At 39.7% G+C, this 15,387-nt stretch overlaps 1 long non-coding RNA gene across 1 annotated transcript in view; it reads right to left on the reverse strand.

Annotated features, from left to right (window-relative positions):
- Positions 1-1,372: 1,372 nt before the first annotated feature.
- LOC119519862 overlaps positions 1,373-15,387 on the reverse strand; it is a 121,268-nt gene continuing 107,253 nt past the window's right edge. Inside the window, exon 3 of the long non-coding RNA XR_005214099.1 lies at positions 1,373-1,438. This is a non-coding gene — a long non-coding RNA (uncharacterized LOC119519862). The remainder of the gene's footprint in view (positions 1,439-15,387) is intronic.

Consider the following 15,387-nt stretch of genomic DNA (forward strand, 5'->3'; position numbering starts at 1 on the left):
TATTGGGTTGCCTATTTGTGGGCTATAAATTTCAGGGTTTCCTAATCAGAAGTGGTCAGACTCTTGCCTGTTGCTGTAAGTGGTAGACCTTGGTCAGCGTCTAATGATCGGATCAGCCCTGAGAGAGAGTGTAGAGATGACTTCTGTTTGACAGCCAGCATTCCTCATACATGCTTGGTAAAAAGCCAGGCAATTTCTCCTTTTTCCAGCCCAGCATAGTGTAACAATTTAAACTTGGCTGGAAGCTATAGAAATTTCCAAGAAGACAACCCTTCCTGCCAATCAACCCTTGTTCTGGTTTGCTAAAGCTGCCATTAAGCAAAATACCAGAAATTGATTGGCTTTTATAAAGGGGATTATTAGGTTACAGATTTACAGTTCTAAGGCCATAAAAGTGTCCAAACTAAGGCATCAACAAGAGGATACCTCCACTGAAGAAAGGCTGATGGTGTCCAGAACACCTCTATCAGCTAGGAAGGCACGTGGGTGGTGTCTGCTGGTCCTTTGCTCCCAGGTTCTAGTTTCAAAGTGGCTTTCTCCAAAATGTCTCTGGGCTTCTGGTCCTCTCTTAGCTGCTTCACCCTCTGAGCTCCTGTGCATCGTTGCTTATTCTCCCAGGGTGTTTCTTTCTAAGCATCTCGGGGTCCTCTCTTAGCTTCTCTGGAGTAAACTCTGGACTTCATCTCTTAGCTTAGCATCTCTAAACATCTTTCTGTCTGCATCTCCAAGCATCTGGGTCTGTGTCAGCCCCTGAGCTCTCTTAAGGACTCCAGTAAACTAATCCAGACCCATCTTGAATTGGGTGGGGTCACAGCTCCATGGAAATAATCTAATCAAAAGGTCTCACTCACAGTTGAATGGGTCAGGTCTCCATGGAAACAATTTAATCAAAATGTCTCACCCCCAATTAGTCGCATCCACAAGACTGGATTAAAAGAACATGGCTTTTGTGGGGGACATCATAGATTTAAAACAGCACAGCCCTGAAGACACTTAAGAGAAAAAAGCTTCCTTCATTAAGATGCGTAATTAAGTCAAGAATGTCCTTTCTTCATCGCCAAAGGAGGCATATTGATTCTCATCCGGGGGCAAGGGTGTTTTGATGCCCTGGTTTGCCTTACTAGGCCTCTAGAAAAATATTTGGGATGGTTGGAATATATTCTTGGTATAATTGGGTGTCTCCTCATCCTCAGTGCAAGGTTCAGTTACTGTGCTTTCAAGATGATGTAATGTTTGAGACGTGTGCCCCCCCATTACCTGTCACATTCTTTAGAATATAGGTTCACTCCATCCAGCACTGTGCCTCCTTCTCAAAGTTTCAAGTTCTTCAAAACTCTTCTCTAGCTTATGGACTCCAATAAGTCCTAACAAGGTGAAGTTTTGATATTTTCATATAAAGCAGCTAGTGCTGAAAATATCTGAATGTTTTTGTGGTTATCTAGAAGAGAAAAATATGTACAACTTGAAAAAGAAAGCTCATAGTGGCAAATCCTTGAGCCTCTTGAATCCCCAAAGTTAAGGTTAACGTCAGTCGTTCAGTGGATTACCTTCCATTTAAACTCAAGTCGTTTAAAAGAAAGTGCAGATAACTTCCAGTTCCTCAGGTAAATTTTAGATATTCTTTACTACAACCCTCAATTGATTAATTTTCCCATTAACCTTTCCCACTGTGGTTTACAGAATTTCAAGGCACTGCTGTTTTGAATATCAGATGTGATTTTTCTCTCTGACTCAAGCAGGAAGAATGTAATTTATGTTTACTGTGGCTACCTTATCACCAAGATTATAATTGGGAACAATCCAAAGCTCTGGCAGTCCTCTGCAGCTTCACAACAAGTTTCTGAACTCTCAGGCACTCAGAATGCTTGCTATATCTAAGGGCAGATGGTTTTGTCAGAATGTCCATTTGTTGTGACACTGTGCTTCATTGCTGTGCATTCTATAATACTGAGGTTTACTATGTGAACTCCTTGAAGTTCATCCAAAACTCCCTTCTTTTCAGCTTCTACAATTCACATCCCTTTTGATAAAGAAAGAAAAATTCCTGGAGATTCTGATATGTGCTGTATATTCTCGTAAAAAGTGTACCATCTGCTTAACCCCTCTAGCTACGTAAATTGGCTGAACATAATGATTTTATACACTGGTTTAAAAAGCTTTAAACTATAAACTGTTAAAATAATTTAAAATGTCCATCCATAAGATTATGTTAAATATTTCAAATGTTCTCTCTCGAATCACACATGTTTCCTCCTCCCTGCCCCCTGCCCTCACAAGTGGTTGCTGTATAAGCCCCTAGGAGGGGGTCTGTCTCTTTGAGAGAGAGCTGTAGCTGTATGCTTCAGTGCTTTTGATCAAGATCTTGGGAAACGTATGGTTGTCCTTCACACACATACACACACAGACACCCCTAGACACAATACCCTCTTGCTAGGGCTTTCTTGATTTCATCCAGAATGAGGTTCTATTGAACACTGAGGCATTCCTGGAGAAAGAGATGCACTCCCATATCCTCTCTGCTGGTTGTTCCCTTTTAAGTATTGGAGTCGGCTGCATTGCCAGCAGGAAGGTAGCACTTCCAGCATTTTCTACTTCAACTCCACACTGTGCAAATCCATGGTGGAAAGAGTCTTTGAAGGGAGGACTGAACCCAGTGAAGCGAGTGGTTATAAAAGATAGATGGTGCTATGGTTGGGTCTTCAAAAGGCCACTCCACCATTCTATCAATCCAGCTGCTTCAGGAGGATGGGCAACATGGTAAGAGCAATGAATTCCATGAGCCTGGACCCATTGCCACACTTCATTTGCTGTGAAGTGAGTTCCTTGATCAGAAGCAATGCTGTGTGGACTACCATGACAGTGGAAAGGGCATTCTGTTAGTCCACAGATGGTAGTTTTGGCAGAAGCATTGCATCAGGGAAGGCAAATCTTTATCCAGAGTATGTGTCTATCCCGGTGTCCCTAAGGGCCAACTGGGTGGCAATACCTGGAAGGGCTGGGGCATATACTCTTCAGAAAAGTGTATATAGTCTAAAGCAGCCACCACCCCATGGTGCTGCTTCTCCCATAGCCAGGATTCATGGGACCCAGGACCAAAGGGTAGAAATGGGAGTGGTACCACTCACTATTAACCTTGCTGAAGTTACTTTACTGTCTGGGGTGATTGAACTTGATTACCAAGGGGAAATTAGACTGCTGCCATGCAATGGGGATGAGGATGAGTTTGCCTGGAATACAGGAGAACCCTTAGGGGATCTCTTAATACTTCTGTGTGCTATGACTAAAGTCAGTGGACAAGTACAACAACCCAATATAGACAGGGCTGTTTATGGCTTAGACCCTTCAGGAATGAAAGTTTGGGTCACCCCACCAGGCAAAGAACCACAGCCAGCTGAGAATGAGTAGTGGAAGAAAGTAATTATAAATATGAGCTACGACCATATGATCAGTAACAGAAATGAGGACTGTGATTGTAATTTGAGTTTCCCCTTATTTTGTTAGAATATGTTGATATATATACACATGTATCTCAAATATTCTTGATGTCTTCCCTGTTTTATCCCCTTATCATATAAAAAAAGTTGTATTAACTTTACTTGCTGGTATTCAAGTTACAGAATATCAAGGATTATAGTGTATATCACCCAAGGACTTGCATCCTCTTAAAGGGAAAGGGATAATTTATTTTTGGTTGTAAGCAGGGCAGCTATATTATGTTAGGCAAACTGTGACAATGCTATTATCTTTATTTGGAGATTATGTATGGTTGAGAAGATGTGTATGGGTGGCAAATTGACAAGGGTTGGACAGTGATGGTTAATTTCATGTGTCAAGTTGGCTAAGGTATGGCGCCCAGTTGTTTGGTCAAGCACTGGCCTACTTGTTTCTGTGAGGGTATTTCGTAGATGGGATTTGCATCCCTAATCAGTTGACTCTATCAACTATCAACAAAGGAGATTGCCCTCAGCCATGTCAGGAATCTCCTCATCCATCAGTTGGAGGTCTTAAAAGCCAGAACTATGAATTTCAGAAGTCAGAAGTAGACATCCTGCCTCAACTTCAGCATTAGCTCTTGCCAGAATTTCTAGCCAACTGGCTTCACCACTACCTTTATCTGAGCTTCTAAACTGTGGTCTGCCCTTTGGAGTTCAGATTCGCCAATCCCTATGATAGTGTGATGAACTCATTTTCTATCTATCTATCTATCTATCTATCTATCTATCTATCTATCTACCTATCTATCTGTCATATATCTCCTGTAGGTTTTATTTCTCTGGAAAACCCTTGCTAATACAATAAGTATATGGTTTTCTTTTTTTATTGAAAAAGTGGAAGCAGATAACTGGTTGACCTTCTCTTATGGAGACTGCCCCCCAAGGGAGACTTAAGCTGGTGTAGGACTGTGATGGTCCAAGACGAATGAATATGTATCTGGAGTCAGTGATGGGTGAACTGCAGTAACTGTGGAGTTATGTCTTTTTTTATGGAGGAATGTAATAAACTATTGTAGGTCCACCTGGGTAGTCTGAATTGGTGGGGTCAGAGATGGGCAGAAGGCTGTGGGGCTTCCACACAGTTCTGGTGGAAGTGGTTGGAAGTAAAGAGGTATATGCTGCAAAAATTGGCTAGATCATGGGTCTCTTCCTTCGAGTGTTTGAGACTTTGTGAGTGACAGGGAAATAATGGAAAAGGACAGGATTTGTGGATGACAAATGTCTATCTCCATTGGAAGAGGCTCTGGCCCAGCAGGGATCTGGACCTGAGAGACGAGGGCCTTACCTGAAAGCTGTCTGAAGTTCTTGAATCCACCTTGGATTTGACTTGGAGACAGGATCTAGCTGCCCTCACTTCAATGAGTTTGCAGAACTATTCTTGTCTCTACTGTGCATACAGGCTGGACCTAAGTGGTTTCTCCCATTGCTAGTGGACTTGGGCGATGCCTGGAAATGGAGCTAGTGTTGCTACGCTCAGAGATCTACCTACAAGGTGACCCTCTGGGACTAAGAGACAGCTGTCCTGCATCCTGACATGTTTGCTTCCCTGGTGTCAGCTGGGAGTGAGCAATTTCAGCAAGTGGACATTTTCCTTTCTCCCACCTATGTGAAATAATTGCAGCCGAGGTGAGGTGAGCCCCATCCAAACTAATGTAAGTCCTCGGGAAATTCAGTGGCATGCTGATCCCGCTTCTGATGGATTTGGTCTACAGTGGTGGTTGAGCCACAGAACATGCCTAGAAGAGCGACTGAGAATCCTGTATGAGTCCTCCCTGAAGGGGTTCCGGAAGCTAGTCCTACCAGTGAGCACCCCCCTGAGAATGGGGACTCTTCTCTTTTCGATCCTCCAATGTGTTAGTTCTGAGTACCCAAAGGTCCATGCAGCTTTGTGTAGAAACTTGGAAGTTTTACTGGGTCTCCTCTGATACTGTGGAGGAAATCAGACAGAATTGAAGATTAATATATATTTCACCACCTGAAACGAGTTCAGAGTTGGTAATTCCACTGTCGTCTGAAAATTAGGTGTAAAAAAGAGAAAGGTATTCTGTGCTACCCTCCGTGGTATCACGTTCCCAGTTCAAGGCATGGGGGTGGCGGAAACTTTTCCAGTTTGGAGGGCTGGGGGAGGGGTAAGGAATGAAATGGGAGGGAAAGATTGCTGGGACTTTTGATTCTGGTCAAGTATCAGGATCCTGCATTGCCCCTCATGTGTGGCTGAACATCACATAGGCAAGATAAAGGTGTTCAGCGATGGACTTGGTTCCTACAGGGGCAGAGCTAGTTTTCTTCAGAAGGTAGTAAGAGTACTTGAGGAGCAAGAGGGTTAAACTACATCATTAAATGAGTTGTAACACTGAGAAAAATAAAATTGGGCTGTAAAATCCATAGGGCCAAAAGCAAACTCCAAGTTACTCACAGAACAATTGTTCAGAGACAGGCATTGCTAGGGTTAGAGGAAGATGTGGTTGAGAAAAAGCAAACTGATTCTACGAGAGTCCCGGAAATGGTTGTGTCTTCTCTGTGAGCTGGTAGTAGTATGGAAAATGGGTGGATTAAGGTGGTTCAGAAGGGGCTGGGTGAGAAATCATAGAAATGAGTTTTCTACTTAAATAGCTAATTGCTCTTTGGTGAGTTCCTAAATGACCCTTCTTCTCACAATTTCATTTTATATTCTATAGTTTCTAATTATAGCACTCCATGTTAAAATATTAAAAATTCACTTTAAAAAGAAGATTCCAAATAAATGATAAGATTGATTCCATATGATGGGCATCTTCTAAACCAACATTATGTGCTCCAATTGGAGAAATATTCAAATAAGATTGGGAGCACATGCTAGATTTTCTTTTATCATGATTTATGCAACCAATGTTGGAAAACATACTTTGAGATTTAGAGAACATTTGTTAAATTGTATTATCCCAGCAGTAAATTTAGAGTAGTTCCACCGTGTCATTTAAGAATTTGGGGTGAGTATGATTTCGTGTGTTTAAAAATCCCTTTATTATACTCAAAGGAATTGTATTTTGCTAAGATTCCTCGATTGAAGCCAACGATTTTGTTTACAATTCTTTCAGTATCATAAAATAAATTTATATATGAAAAGATTGTGTTATGAACCATTAGTTGATTCTAGTTACACAATTATTTTTCCAGTGTCCTCTTGGGCTGCTTTTTATCAACCTCACTTTCACCTGATGCTTCCAGAGACCAGTGGAACGAACTTTAGGGCAGGAGTCCAAGTTTTACCTTGGCTAAGTCTGGGGCCAGGTTCACCCACCTAAGGAGAGACACTAGCTCTTACAGAGACCCCTCGTCTCACTGGTAAACTGTTCTCAAATGCTGTCAGTCCTCAGATACACCTAATGCTGGCCTACCCACATCAAAAAAGGCAGGGCGATGTTGTCCCTTGTAAGTCTATACCCAGAATATTTGGAAAATAATGTATGTAATTTTCATCATTCTTATTTTCACTCATCTTTCATCTTCTTTCTCTAAGTTCTACTGAGGCTATTGCTGATAGAAATCCAGATTTCCAGGGCTGCCTGTAGCTTTCTCTGGTGCGGTTGAGAAATCACTATCAGAGTTCTTTTTTGACCTCACTCCGGAGATCTCTGACCTGTCTTTGTACAAAGTTGTAAATAGGGAAGGAAGGAAAATGTTAGGCTGCGTGTCAATTGCCATCTTCTTTTTCTGCTCCATTCACCTGTTTTTACTCAAAACCATGATATTGTGGGTGCCATGTACTAGCCACACATATTACATGTCTCTTGTAAGAAATTATACTTTGGCCAAATCAAAGTACAATTTCTTTGATTTTTGTGGTCAAACTAGATAGGGAAAGCTATATCTGTCATTTTTATAGGAATGAAACCAGATATAAATATGGAAATTCAAGATATTCACAGATAATCTTAAACAGACACTAATAAATTTTAAAGAGATGCTAATAAATACCTAATTTATGTGTATTCAGGAAAACAAACTCTAGTAACCATGGGCCTAAATAATCTAATCAAATCTGTTGTTAATATTTTAGCTTTCCACATATATATGGTTCCATGTGTGCATGTCTGTGTCTTTTCCCATAAAAAATTATGGAGACCACCCAAATTTAGTATCTTTTCTGTCCTTTTCAAAGGAGATTTGGGATTAATTATAAGAGCCATCATTTGCAGAGATTTTAAAGTGCATTTTATGTATTTTATGGATATATATATTTTTGTCTATACACATCACGTGGACTCTGGAGCCTAACTCCCTGGGTTCAAATCCCAGCTTCACCTTGCACTTGGTGTGTGATCTTAGGCAGTTCAGTTCAGTTCTTGTCCTCAATGTTCTCATCTGTAAAATAAGGATAATAAGAGTACCTGACCATGAGGTTGATAGGAGATTTAGTGATTCTATATTAATGTTTGGTAACTCACATTACGTCATTTAATTCTTGCCATTATGATCCTACAGAAAAACAAGACTTGCCCAAAACAATGCATTTTTGTTTGCCCAACCCTGAACTCTTTCTAATGTATTTAAACTGAGGCATTTGGGCAAAAGAGCATGTTCTCAAAAATATTTCAGTGTACATGGAGAGTTTTTAAAACCACCATTGCCGCCACCTTCGTCATCATTGTCATCATCATCATCACAAAACTTGCACTGTTTTGCTGCTTTCTTTGGTATACTAGAAGCTTTATAATTAATCAAAGGTATGTTTTCCTCATTCTTACTATTGTGTTTATTAAGCACTAAACAAAGGCAAATTCTTAGGGGGAAAATTGTAGATGTAGTGCCTTTTTTATGTTTTCAGTGAGCATCCTTTTTGTGGCTGGAGTCTGCTCCTTCCAACAAATTATGATTTTATATAATCAGTTTCACCTGCTCCCCAGATCTGCCCTCCTAGGGGTCCCAAATAACCCCCCTACCCCATCTTGTTTTCCCAGGGCCCTATTCTCAAATGAATACCATAAATCCATTAAGCCAAATAACACTGAGTTGCAAACAGTTGGTAATTCTTTAGTGTCCTACTTTCCTAGGAATTATTTTTTTAAAAAAAGATGCTCAATTTATAATGGAACAGCCTGATACATAGAAATCTATTCTTTTGGAATCTGCCTCTTTACTGGTAATTGCTTCTCTACCAGAAAATAAGTTACATGAGGGCAAGGGTTTGGGTCTGTTTTCTTCCCTGACATATCCTTTCTATCTAGATCAGTGTCTGTCACCAATAGTTGACCCTTGATAAAGAGATTTGAATAAATTAGTGTGACTTTCCACATTAATATAACCATCAATGGTAATAAGGCTGCATCCTGGTTAATCTCCAAACTGCAGGAGGGATTGAGATGACTAAACCAGCACCCTCTTCATGTCTACTGTGTACTCCCTACAACTGCCTGTTCCTGAAATAATTTGAGTTCAATCTTTTACTAAGTTTTCCAAGCTCTCTCCTTCCTGCTTCCAAGCCATTTATTTTAATTTGAGGACCTAGCTGTCTCTTACTCTCTTTCCTTTGGATTTTCCAACTATGGAATGCACATTTATGTATTCCTCAATTTTCAGATAATGAACAGTTCATTCCAAAGTAATTTAAATCATGGCAGCTGATCTGATCTCTGAGTACCTACAGCTACAAACCTGGTGAAGCAAATCAATTTTCTTTCGCAGTATTATTTTTCCCAGGATATTGTGCATTTTATCAGGATATTATATATTTAATGGATGATGTATTTAAATGGATTAGAAACAGAAAACAAGCATTTTTAAATCCTAAGATTTTACATTTATTCAATCTGACAACCATGGGACAATTCTCAAAGTATCTGCAGATGATAAGATTGTGAGTAAATAATGTTACCCACACGTCATCAGATTCATTAGCCACCCAGAACACATTGAAAAATTCTTGTCCTAATAAGAAATGCTTTAGGTGGAGAAGTTGTAATATTTTCTATAAATTATAATCCCATGAAATGCCTACCCAGTGCACAATGGATAAACCATACTTTCTATCTTCTGTAAAGTGATGCTTTAACATCTATAGATGCTCCCAGTTGACCAAGCCCCACCTATACATCTGCTACTAGATAATTCTGACCCCAGCCTGCTTATAAGTGAACACCCTTGAATTTGTGGAGGTGCCATAAAACTAGCAGGCCAATCCCACAGTAGTGAGTGTACCACTGCCTCACCCTTCAACATTTCCTGCAGAAACCACAATAAAAGGGGCTTGCTCAGTGCCGTGCATGCTCTCTCCGTCTATCCCCACTCCCCTCTTCCCCCCACCCTGTAACCGACCTTAGCGTCTTCCCCGTGGGGCCCTGTGAGGTGTCCTGTGCTCTCCCCAGTGAACCATGAGTTTAATAAATCTTTCAGATGCTTTCAATCCCTCTTTGTTACTGGACCAAGGTGGTGGATTCTTTCCCAGATGTGCTCAAATGACCAATTCCTGAGACAAACTGGGGTTTCAAAGAGAGAAAGAGTTTACTGCTAGGCACAAAGCAGGAGAGCAGATGGCATATTGGTCCAAAATCTGTCTCCCTGAACTACAATAATTCTGAGTTTTATGGCATCAAAAGATGAGCATGTTTTAAGATAATGAGCACAATGGCCCCAGATGATGTAATTAGAGGTGATCTAATTATTGCACATGCGCAGATTCATTACATGCTTAGTCACAGAACGCATGTAAGAAAATGGTGGCATTAATACGGTGATGGGCATGGTTTTCAGTATTATAATGAGGAATAGGTGACTTGTAGTTTAAAGTCTAAGCTGCTGCGCACATCAGGCAGGCCCATTTTGGTTAGATCCAGCTTTGGTTATCAAGATAACCTTGGACTTGGGGTCGGTTAGTTCTGGGCTGACCCAAGACCCTTAATTAATAAACATTGGGGGCTGTTTTTAGTGATCATAAGACTCTAAAGTTGAAAAATTGGATAAATGGGCACAAGTGAAGGTTAGTAACAAGGTCTTTACAACCACAAGGGCACAAGATAAAGGCTCTACAATCATTATCAGAGATCAAGGCAGCTGGATTACAGTTCAGAGATTTCAGGTATTTCCCTCTGTCTATACCAGTAAGTAAAGAAGGATTATCTACATAATGATTCAGTTATCATAATCAGTCCTTAAATCCTAACTCCTCAGTTACATTTGATCTGTTTCTTACCTTACAACACCTTGCACGAGATGAAAAGTTCCAGGAGAATGCTCTCCTCACCATCACACTCTTTAATTATAAAATGATGGCCTTCATAACTCCATGTTTCATATGTTTTATATGGCTTCATGTTTGTATGTTTATGCAGCTTAATTTGTGTCTTTTTATACTTTAGAAGTGCATGTGTTTCTGTGTGTTTTATATCATTTCATACTCATAGCAGTCCACTAAGGGAGTTGGGAGAATATTGTTAGTCTCATTTGACAGGAGAGGAGATCATGGGGGTTTTGACTTACCCATCATGGTAGACTTAGTCACTGGCAGAGCTAGTACTTTTATCCAACTATCCCAGCTTCTGGTCCTGCAGGCTCTCCACCTTGCTAGCTTACCCCTTTCCTTGGAACCCTATAGAACTATCTATCCCTCACCTTTCCCATTTAAGGTCTCTAACTTTTATGAAAACTTGAAAGACATCCCCAACTTCAGAACTGGCATGTAGTAGTCCAGACACATTATTAGGTATTTAATGTGAGAAACAAAGGAAATTATAGAAATGTGACTTTGGTGTGTGATGTCCTTTTGAAGCCTAAACAATTACTTACCATTCCCCGAGGATTTTTTTAAGCCACATCTGCTTTCCTAAATCCTAAGGTCATTGGCAGGAATGATATTTATAGTTGACATTTTACAAGTATTAAATATGTAAATACTCTGCTAGGATTATTTCATCTAATTCCAGAAAAGTTACTCTGAGTTCTTGATGTCTGTGGAGAGTCCTGATTTCAAATGCATTAGAAACTAGCATGTGTGATAATGTTCAGCTTTCCTGAACACAATCTGAGGTTGACAGCCTAGAAGACCAGATTCAGCAAATATTTAAACAACTTTATCTAAGATTCCAGTGGAGGGCTTTGAAAATAACAGGATGGATAAACATGCTGGAAAGGCATAGGAATGACCTTCATGCTGTTGATAGGAAATGTTAGTAGATGGTATTTTCTTTGATTTTTATCCCCAAGCAGACACTGAACACAAATGCAATACCCAGTCTGAAAACACTCAAAATATAGACTTAGACTTTATTTGTTTCACGTTTATGGTTTCTTTCTCCAGGTAGAGACTTGAAATTATTTTCTTTGAATCATAAGTTCAGAATTATTGGTTAGCAACTCAACTTGTTAACGATATGTTAAACAAATTAGCAGGAGGCATCAGTGTATATAATTTTTTACTTAGTCAATTATTTATCTATTTTACAAACATTAATTTAACTGAAGACTCCATTACGGGCCAGGTCCCTTGTTTGTATATTAAGGAAGTACTTATTTTCTACCTTATAGTTTATACTTGGAGAGACTTTTCAAAATTTTTATACTATTACATAGACTGGAAATTTTATTTAGTGAGGATATTTATGCCATCCTGTGGAATCAGGAAAAAGGGGGGAAATGACTTTAATGACATAGGATATCTTTATATTAATTTGAAACTTAAAAAAGATGTGATTAGATGCCTGAGCCACTGCTCTAAAAAGAGTAAAATATTAACTGAGAAGGTCACATGAAGAGATGCGATATTCAAAATATGCACACTAGTTTTTATGCATTAGTCACATGTTTTTAATATAGAGACATTTGAGATATGATGGCTTAAATATATTCTTCAAAGAACACACATTCTTTTTTTTTTAAGGAACAAATACAAATGGGGTATTGATGCCTTATAGTCCCTTAATGTCTAAAACTTAATACAGCTTGTATTCCTATGTATAATATTAGATAAATATGCCTAGAGATGGTACTAGAAGTCCAGGGCTCATATTTCTGCAATCTGTCTGGAGGAACACAAAACGAGACTTGGAATCATGAAGCTTTGTCTTTTCTTACCACAGCCTATATTCAGATGCCATCAAATATATCTACTTTAACCCCGAGCACAAACTAATATAAATCACATAAAAGAGATTTATATTAGTTTTATATTAGTTTGTGCTGTGGGTTAGAGTAGATATATTTGGTGGTATCTGATATTTGCCTTTTTTTCAAACTATCCACACCTGATCTCAGGCCAAAGAGAAGTGAAATAGGCAAATGCAAAATTCTCTGTAGCATGCAGGGATGGAGTGAGGAAAATAGCTGAGGATTTCCACATACACATAATCTCATCTTCGTCATAGATAGCTGATGAATTATGTCGTTGAATCCAAATCTGAGTCTCAAACCAGCTGACTGAATAGATTCTACAAGGGTATTGATTACAGTCAAGATGAATTGTTGCTCCTTCTGAATGTAAAAGTCCAAAGCAGTCAAGCTGCTACCAAGTGGCTGTTTGATTTTCTCAATGGCTGCAGCCAAATCAGGGCTTCAGGAGTGGTTTCTGTGGCTGCCAGGTTAGATACTCTTCAGTGGTGGTAGCTGTATCAGCCTTGATAAGTAGGACCCCATGCTACAGCCCCCATCTTACTGCTAGCATCAGGATGGATGAATATAGAGGTTGGTTGATGTCAACCAGCTGAGTCATTTTGTCTACCTGCTTTTGTGTGCCTCATCTGTAATGGATCCTCTCTGGGGGCATTAACATGCAATTCAAAGACTTTGCCTCCCACAATTCTTAGCACCCAATCCAATACTTCATGGTACCCACTCCCATTTGTCCATCTACAAGTCACTTCTCGAGCTCTCCTTGTCTCATTCATCTGATCTTGCTCCCTTGAGGCCCCCTAACCAAAGTGCCAAGCCATTTATCACTGCCTATGTATCTAAATATATTCTCACTTTTAGTCAAATCTCTTTTTTCCCACAAGGTACATGCACAACCCAGTTACATGGCCTGAAGCTCCACTTGGGCTGATCACCGAATAAGGGGAGTGTCTGGAAAGGGGTGAAACTTTGGGTGAGGCAGCTTTGGCCAAGGGCAGTGCATGGGGAGGGATTCAGCTGTGAGTCGTCAGTGGCCGATACTCCTGTCAGCTGACGGATGAGGGTGCTGGTACTGAGCAGGGAGGTGGACGGTGCACCCAGCTTCCAAGCGAGAACCAGAGCAGCTCCAGAACCTGACCTCATGGCACATTCAATCCAGAGCTCTGGTCCATCTCTGAAGCAAAAAAAAAATCAGTTCTTGAAAGCCTAGTTCCCAGACTTTATGTGTGGTAAACTCAAGGAAATGCTTAGAATGGAGAGAAGGCTAAAAAGTAAAGGCTAACAAAAGGAAATGAAAAAGGAGGTTCATATCCTTCAAGTAAGCCCTTACATCCTTCTTACGAAGGAGTCAGGAGAAGGACATGAAGGTTTTTCACACTGGGTTCTGGGGAGAAGTTTGGTGAATGAGTGACTTGAGTCTGAGGAAATTGTAGAGGGAAGGAAAAGGTATTTTTGAGAAGTATTGCTGTAGGCTTTGAATTGGATCCTATTTAATGTTTAAAAATCAATTATGGATTGGAATTGCTCTTTGATACCTTTTTATTGTTGGACTGTTCTGCAGGAGATGCAATTTTAGGCAGAGAAAGGGCTGGGCCCTGGGGGTTACTAGGGTTGCACTTCTAACAAATTTCCTTTTTTCCATAAGCAGTTTTGGAGTGGATTCCTATTACTTGAAACCAAGAGTGTTAACTATGGTAGAGAGGGATTCCCAAGACTTGGTGCAAACAGATAAAATGAGATTAATTAGTAATTAATTTCAGTTATTTATTTACTCTATTGAGTAAAATATATAAGGTATTGTAAGAAAATCAGTTTAATGCTTTACCCAGTTGGGAGAACCAGTAATTGTTAAGGATATGGAAAACTAAAAAGTCTAAAAGTATAATGTTGAATACTGCCTTAGAAAAAGCAGATCCTAATACTGAACAGTTTTCATTATTTTCTTCCTATTATGTGATATGTGTAGATAGGAGAAATGCTAGATACTCGGGAGTAATGATTGCTTTGGGTTAACTATGTATGTGGTTAGATATTCCTTTTCCAGACAAAAATAAGTTGCTTGGAGTTATACATTGGCAAGTCTGCTAGAAAAATGAAATCATCAGCAGCAATTATCAGCCATCGGTATCCCTTGCTACTCTGCACAAGAATGGAGCCCACAGTTCTAACCTCTAAATATAGGCTATTATTTTAAAATACAGTAGTAGCAATTTTGGGTGTTAGAAATCACTCTAAAAAAATGGCTTACTGGAGGCAATATTTATATGTACAATAAAATGAAAGGGGAAATTGCCTTTATCTGTCTTGACCTTTGGTGCCTCCAACCTCTCAGGCTTTAAACCTGAGATTGAAGAAGAAATTCCCAATCATTTAAGTGGAGGAATGGTACAGGAGTTTAGCTTCAGGAAAGCTCTTGCCTCCAAGCTGGTATTTCCAAATTACACATTTCCTATTCTTGGCCTATGGTATCATCCCTTTTCATTAAAGCAAGTGGAGATACTACGTTTTTTAAGACCCTGAGGAAGAATAAATCACCAGAAATGAGACCAATAAGAGGAAATTCTATAAACCAGACCAGGTATGACTTAAAGTCAGCCAGTTTTTATCTATTGCTAAACAGAAAGACTTCTTATGCTAACTAGACACTTTTTGAGTGAAAGAGTGTTACAAATGCAGAGCCAGCACTGCACTTCTCTCCCTGCCATTTTTGGTCTTCTGAGCCATCTTCATTAAAGTACTGAGCCATCATCATAAAAGCAGTTTTAAATCTAATATCAACCTAATAATATAGCCTGGAGGGAAAAAAAAAATTAGA

This window comes from Choloepus didactylus, chromosome 24, assembly GCF_015220235.1.
Source record: "Choloepus didactylus isolate mChoDid1 chromosome 24, mChoDid1.pri, whole genome shotgun sequence".
Classification (NCBI taxonomy): Eukaryota; Metazoa; Chordata; class Mammalia; order Pilosa; family Megalonychidae; genus Choloepus; species Choloepus didactylus.